General features: G+C 41.7%; 1 long non-coding RNA gene across 1 annotated transcript; it reads left to right on the top strand.

The window, feature by feature from the left end:
- The first annotated feature begins 3,986 nt into the window (after positions 1-3,986).
- Positions 3,987-5,941, top strand: LOC123590482. Its single transcript, XR_006708782.1, has 2 exons — positions 3,987-4,186; positions 4,526-5,941. It is a non-coding gene; the product is annotated as an uncharacterized LOC123590482 (long non-coding RNA).
- Positions 5,942-6,993: the final 1,052 nt, after the last annotated feature.

Raw genomic sequence — 6,993 nt, 5'->3', positions numbered from 1 at the left:
CTCAGTATACTGGGCATGAAGTTAAGGAGAATGATTGGCCAAGAAGAAACTGAACCAAAAGTTGCCCAGGACAGTTGCCCGGGTAGTTGGCAGTGTAGCACAGGAGGAAGATCAACTTACACAAGCACGTTGTTTTTTTTTTTTTTTTTTTTTTTTTTTTTTTTGAGGAAAAGGAAGTAGAGTAACATATTTCTCGAGTTCCCTTTCCATCACTGACCAGGGTCCCTTCCTTGTCCTCTGAGCTCCCAGAAAAGAAACAACTTTCTTTATTACCAACAATAAGGAAAAATTTGTGCCTTAGGTGCAGAGAACCTAGGGATGGACAAGAGGCTCAGACCTGTGTGTGCACTCCAGTTGGTCTCCTGTTCAAGTTCTCGCTAATAAATTGTGGGCAATGATTTTTCCTTCCTTTTGAATAATCAGGTTGTATTCCTGGTTTGGACTTTTGCAAGATGAAGGATGCTTGATCTCTCAGCCCGAGTCAAAGAGCAGAGAATTCCTGTTTGATCTTTCGAACTTGCTTTGCTGTCTAAGATGAAATTGTGTGGACAGCAAGGCCAGCTTTGGAGCTAGCAACTTGTGCAATCAGCCCACACCCTGTGCTCAGAAGGACCCTGTACTTGACTTAACGCTTTGCTGCCACTGTCTTGAAACTCTTAAGAATTTTATCTTTGGACGGATGTTTTGTACGTGAAATCCAATGAGACAATGACGAATATGCGTGAGCAGAGGAAATACACAGATTGTTCCCCTGTGCCTTCTTGCCCCTTTCATGAATAGCATTCGTGATGCCCCATGACCCTCGATGTGTGGAATTCATAGAGACTCAAGGAGAGCACAAGGGAAGCACGTTGCATCACTAGAAGGTGCACGTATGGAGAAGTGAAATAAAAACAGCTGAGTTACTTTTGTGCAGCATTTCCACTTTTGCTAAGAATAAACTACATACGCTGGAATATGCATCGTGTGATTTCTGTGAACACGAGTTCAGTGCTCTTACATCTGCATCAAAAACGGCATTGCGCAATATAAAGATGAATTGTGCGACGCGTGCTAACAGCTTACATGTTTAAGTTTTCTTTACCTAGAATGACATTAAATTGCCAAAAACAGCATGGCTCGTTGAGAGAGAGTGTGTGTGTGTGGAAGAACAGAAAAAGAGCTTTATATGTCAATGCCTTTAATGGCACTTTTTTCCTGTTCTGTGAGCAAGAGGCCCACATTTTTATTTTGCACTGAGTCTGCAAATGATGTAGCCAACCCCAGTTGATACGCCCCATGTGCCTGTGAGCAAGGGGGTTTCGGAGGCTCCCCTTTCTTGTTCAAATCCGTCCCATATGTCCTGAGTCACCACTTAGCCTAGGAAACTCGTGGTGTGTTTGGGGAGGTGAGACCAGTGACTGTCCCACTGCTTTGGAGTGGTTGGATCCCTCGTAACCATTACTCACTCCCTATACCTCTCACGCCTTGGCTGCACTAAGCCACCTTCTTCTGTATTCCCAGAGTCCTCAGGGAACCCCGCTGGATCACTTCCTATTCTACGCTGGCTTGGCTTCTGTAGTTCTTCTTCCTCCTTAGACTGGTAAGTAGTTCTTGGATGGTGAGGACGAGGACCCTGTGTCACCCATTCATCTTGGCAGGTCCAGACCTTGAACACAGGGCCTTGGCACATGGCGGTCACTGAGAAACATGGTTAAGCTAAGTTACATCTCCTCCCAGGGTTCACCTTCTCATCCCCCTTCGCACACGTCCTCACACATACATAATAAAACCCTTTCTCCCCTGGTCCCTAATTGTAGAGGAGTAAACTGTTTTCTTGTCTTCTCAATATCCCAATGAACTAAATACAAGAGCAAATAGTCTGATTCTCCCTCAGACATACTCCTTAGCAACCAAGAACAAACCCCTTTCTTCATCTTACGGCACCTCTCTGTCTGCCCTGCCTCCTATCTCAGAGAGAAATGGAAGACACAAACAACAGGACAGAGGCTTACAGCCCAGAGTTTCGTACCCAGATTGGTCTCTAGCACATGCCCCTGGCCACACGAGCCAAGTTTTCTGAGTCTCGGTTTCCTCATTCTATTAAATAGTGTGATACTAGTATCCTCGGATAGTAGAGTTGTGATATACGCACGTTGTTCCTATGATGTTTGCCAGGTATTTTGTGGACCCATAATACAGAACTGATTTTATTATTACTATTCCTGCCTTCAAGAAGTTTATATTATTAGGTGTCCCATCAGTGTCACATCCTCTGAATGTTTAGTTAAGAGCAGCCAAAGGGCAGAGATGCCTACAAAGCACCTGTTCCCTGAGCTAGTGAATAGGTTAAGCACTATGACTACGTACCGTGCTTCTCTTATGAAGAAGATTCGGCGGAGGCACTGGAGCCTGAAATAAACATCTCTACTCTATGATGATAAGTAAAGAATAGGCACCCTAGGCTGGGGGAAAATGTAAGCAAGGTATGTACGTGACTTTGTTCTTATTCATGGTTATACCAATCTGTGTACATAGAGTAGGCAGGGGGCAAAGGGGTGAGTAACCCAAGAACGTTTTGTTTGGAATGCTGGGCTAGAATGCTCTAGGCTCTGGAGTTGTATGAACCGGTCACTACCAAGCCTTGGCCAACGAATTTTCTTAAATGTACTTATGCGTCAGTAGACAATTAGGCTACACTCTGTGGTCTGAATCTGAGCATAGGATACTTATAGGTGGGGACTATATTCCTTTATTTTAGGTCTCCCTTCTAGCAGGCCAAGAGCTGCTGGCTTAATTACATGAAGAGTAGTAAGCATCAATGTCCAGGAATACCCTTGGTCCTCTGATGGCCAGAGGGTCCCCTGATTCGCTTTCTCTTGAAATTCCACTTCTCAGAGAGGAATTTTAGGAAGGCATTTTTAGGAAGAATCCTTTATTTCTCAATATTTAGTGAGCACCTACTTTGAGAACAGAAGATTAATAAGTTACTGTCCCTCAGAAAACTTAACAGTCTTTCACAGAGTATCAGAAAAAGGTACCAATTTATTTCACTAATGACACAGTGGACTTCTTGAACTCAACATTTGGACTCATGTTGCAAACTGTAAAATTAATATTTAAAGCCACAGGCTGTGTGTGTGTCCGTCGGGGGGGGGGGGAGAGGGGGGGCAGATGACAGCTGATGAGGGTAAAGTAAGCCGAGATTCAAAGGAGATAAGGTGACGGTGGCAGTTAATGAGTCAGCAGGTGCTGGTGGCAATGACTTCAAGAACTGGACACAGAAGCAAAAACTATTTTTAGATTCCACTTTCTGTTAATGCCAACTCTTTGCCACAGAGCATAGGTTTTTCTTTACAGACCGAGGGCCTCCTTTTCCGGCTTTTCTCGTCCTTGCCTGTAAGTAATCTTTGGAACAATGAGTATTTCAGACCTGTCTCAAAATTTTTTCCTGGATCTAACTTTGCAGTGATTGGTCTGCTTCTTACGAACACAAGAAAATTCCTTATTTCGCTAGTCATTTATTCGATTTTCTTTCTTAGTCTTCTCTAGGATGGCCTTAATGAGGACAGAGTATTCCTGAAGGTCCTTTCCGGCCACATGGAGAGAATATTCTCTACAGACTCTGTTCTGTGTACGCTCTCCATTCCTATAATGGAATGCCAGCGATGTTACCTGGAGCAGCCTGACGGATGCAACAATATGTGTATTCATCGGAATATTGAATAGTGAAACGATTCTACAGCACAGGCTTTGTGATCTGTTGATCACAAGCCCTGAGATTCTAGCTTTATCCCCCTCCGCACATCACCCTCTACCCCCAGAACAAGCATTTTATTGCACGTTCCATGGCAAGATTTATGACAATTATCACCCAAATCCATAATTAGCAAGTGGTAACAGACAGGCAGATAGATCCACTTAGAGTGACACCTTTGACAGATTGACACCCCCTCCCTTTAAAAACACCTGCGAGGCTTCTCATTTTAAATGTGACTATACTCACACAGCGTTGGCAAGCCTCGTCTCGTGTTCACGGAGGAGGAGGGGGCTATAAAAGCAACATGTTCTCACAAGCATGGCAGAGCCCATGCATAAACCATTTGGCTTTGCAATTAAAAACAGGTTTGGCTTCCCTCTGCATCGGTTAGACAACGTCAAAGCAACATTCGTCCCGAAAACGTTCCCTTGTGAATTCCAATGAACTGTGAGTCTTGGGTTTCTCTTTGTTTGCATGTCTTGAGATTGAATTTTTGGAAGGGGTCTGTGTGTTTCTTTCCGGGGGTAAAGCATTGATATGTATGTTTTGAATCACTGCTACCACCTTGGTCGCTGACACTTTCCATTCTGTGTTCCTTGCATACACGGTTAGCATTTTGGATTCGTTCCGTCAGGCTCGTTACCACAGGTAAATTAACTCTCCCAGTCTGATCCTCTTGCCCTAGGAAACGAGCGTTCGTTCTAAAGACCTGCCTAAGCAATTGACTCACACAGACTGGCCCTGAGTTTCAAAGATACTGAAAAACAGAAATGTGTTTATTCCTAGGCAGTACCGTAAACTTGACTACAATGATGTAATGATGGCTAATTACATCTTTATCACTGTCATTCCTGGATGGTGCACTTGACTACTGGATCCCATAGTATTTGGAGAAATCACTACTTCACAGCTAAAACCCTTCCCCTTGCCGTACAACGACGAGCTTAGAAGATACGACACAGGCCAATCCCAGTTGCAGTGAAATCATCTATTTTTTACAAGATAGTTGGCTTCCTCTGTTTTTTCTCTTATTCTTTTCCCCGTTTAATTAAACAGAAAGAAACAAAAGAGATATTGCCGTTGAGTGTTTGCTGCAAAAGACAGTTTCGAAAGTTGTGCCACAGAAGAAATCGCAAAGTTGCAAAACCTAAGCCGTGATTCACAAACCGGCAGAAGAGTTCCACTCTGCCTGCGAAGACATCTCAGCACGAGAAGAGGCCACCAGCACCCAGGCCCATCCAGTGATACACAAAGTTCTGTGACAAGACAATATGGCACAAACGTCAATTTGTCGATACTAATGGTGAGGATCAACATTAATTAAAAGACAGAGACAGACAAAAAAGAACAATTAATATCAGTGCCACGTACTTGATGTAAAAGTTACCATGGAACGATGCTTCCCCTGTTTAATTTACGATTCTCACCAAACTCCACTTAAGAAATTTTAGCTTCTTGAGTTATTTATTTAGTTTATTATATTCGGTCTCTTTGGGCAAAATTATCTTCTCTCACACTACCCCTCCAAAAGTTGTTCAATGGAGTAATTGCTAAAATACAGAAGGACTTTTTACTGCATCATTCTGAAGTGCATAATTTGGCATAAAGGTAAAACATTTTTAGAAAGTATGAAGCAAAAACATTATCAGAACAAAGTAAATAAAAATATGCTAACACGCATAATAGTATGTGTGATTGCATTGAAAAACTTAAAAAAATGTTGAATCTATTTTGTCATACATTTTAGTTAGATGCATGCACATAATTTCATATTTCTCACAAAAAAATATGTGTTGCATGTTTTTGGTCTGTGGACTCACAGTGAATGGAAAAAGAAAATACGTGTTCTTAAGTATGAATTTTTATATTTGCCTTGAGGAAGGAAATCAATTCCCTCAATTAACAAGGTATTAACTATAAATAAATATTTTCCATTTTCATTAATTCCATATACTGGAAGTTTTTTATTGACTTGGGCTCCAATTTGCTGGACTGTGTGTTTTATAACCGTCTACATTAAAGGTAGAGCATAAGAAGTAACATTAAATTCAGTCCAGCTAAGGCAGAGAGATAAATTCACCCTCCAATGTCACAAAAATCGCATTACTACTTTGTAAAAAAAAAAAAAAAAATTATGCCTGTAAAAATAAAGTAGCAATACACGTGTATGCAAATAAAATAATTCCACAAATCTTTATGTAACTCGAGTCTTCTCCATTTGTCAAAATATTGCTTAATATTGAAACGTTTCTTAATGAGCAAGGAACTAGCAATTCATTTTTCAATTATCGATTGGAGGGGAAAGAAAAGCTATGCTTTTATAAGCGTATACATTTCACTAGAGCAGTCACCTTACGTGAGTATATTCTTTATTAATTCAGTGCTAACAGCTTCATCTCACGGTTGTGGATCCTCTGGTTGTGTTCCCAAATACCCAATAAATGACGCGATAAAGTGACTAGAGAAGGCTACTGGGTTAGAGAAGGGTTAAGTAATGAACGATTCAGAACTCACTTTGGAATTGCGGTAATTAGTTTTTGCGAGAGCTCCAGTAGGCCAAATGTGAAGGAGTCGTTCCAGGAGAGGGTTGGAGACTCAGAAAGTTCCCCAAGAAAATTCCTAGATCTTAATCACGAGCCTACATTTCTGTAAATCAAACGACCTCCATGTAAAGAAAAGGTACACACATCATTATATCATGATAGGGATGCGTCAGAACCGCAAAGTCCCACGGCCAAAGGGATTCTCAGCAGCTGGAATTTACACAGCAGTTTCTACAAAGTTCTGTCGGCCTCTTCGTTCTGTTTTGTTTTCAAGCAATACAGTCAACCTGAAGGGGCAGACTCCGGTTTCCTAAACTTACTGGAAGTCATATTTCCGAGGAAGCCTTCTTTCTGGAAACAAAACAAAATGAAAGCTTCTGTATTTTGGAACCACCTCCCTTCTACCGCTTATATAATGCAGAACATGAATAAGCAGGCAGGTCCTCCCTTTGCCCCTGTGGTTTCGAGCCAGGGACAGAGCCTCAGAGTGAAATTCTGTGTCTCTTCCTTTTCATTTTGGGTCCCACACCTCCTGTAAAAACATGGCTGAAAGCACAGACTTACCACACAGGTGTGGGTTCGAAGTAGCTAGTAAAAATGATTTTAAAACACTCGGAAACTGCCAAGCTCTGAGAAAACGCTTATTAAAGACTAATAAAATTGTGAAAACGGAGGAGAAAACATCCAGTCAACTTTCTTTTTTTTTTTTTT

Source organism: Leopardus geoffroyi, chromosome B4 (assembly GCF_018350155.1).
Source record: "Leopardus geoffroyi isolate Oge1 chromosome B4, O.geoffroyi_Oge1_pat1.0, whole genome shotgun sequence".
NCBI lineage: Eukaryota > Metazoa > Chordata > Mammalia > Carnivora > Felidae > Leopardus > Leopardus geoffroyi.
This window is presented reverse-complemented; position numbering and strand designations above follow the sequence as displayed.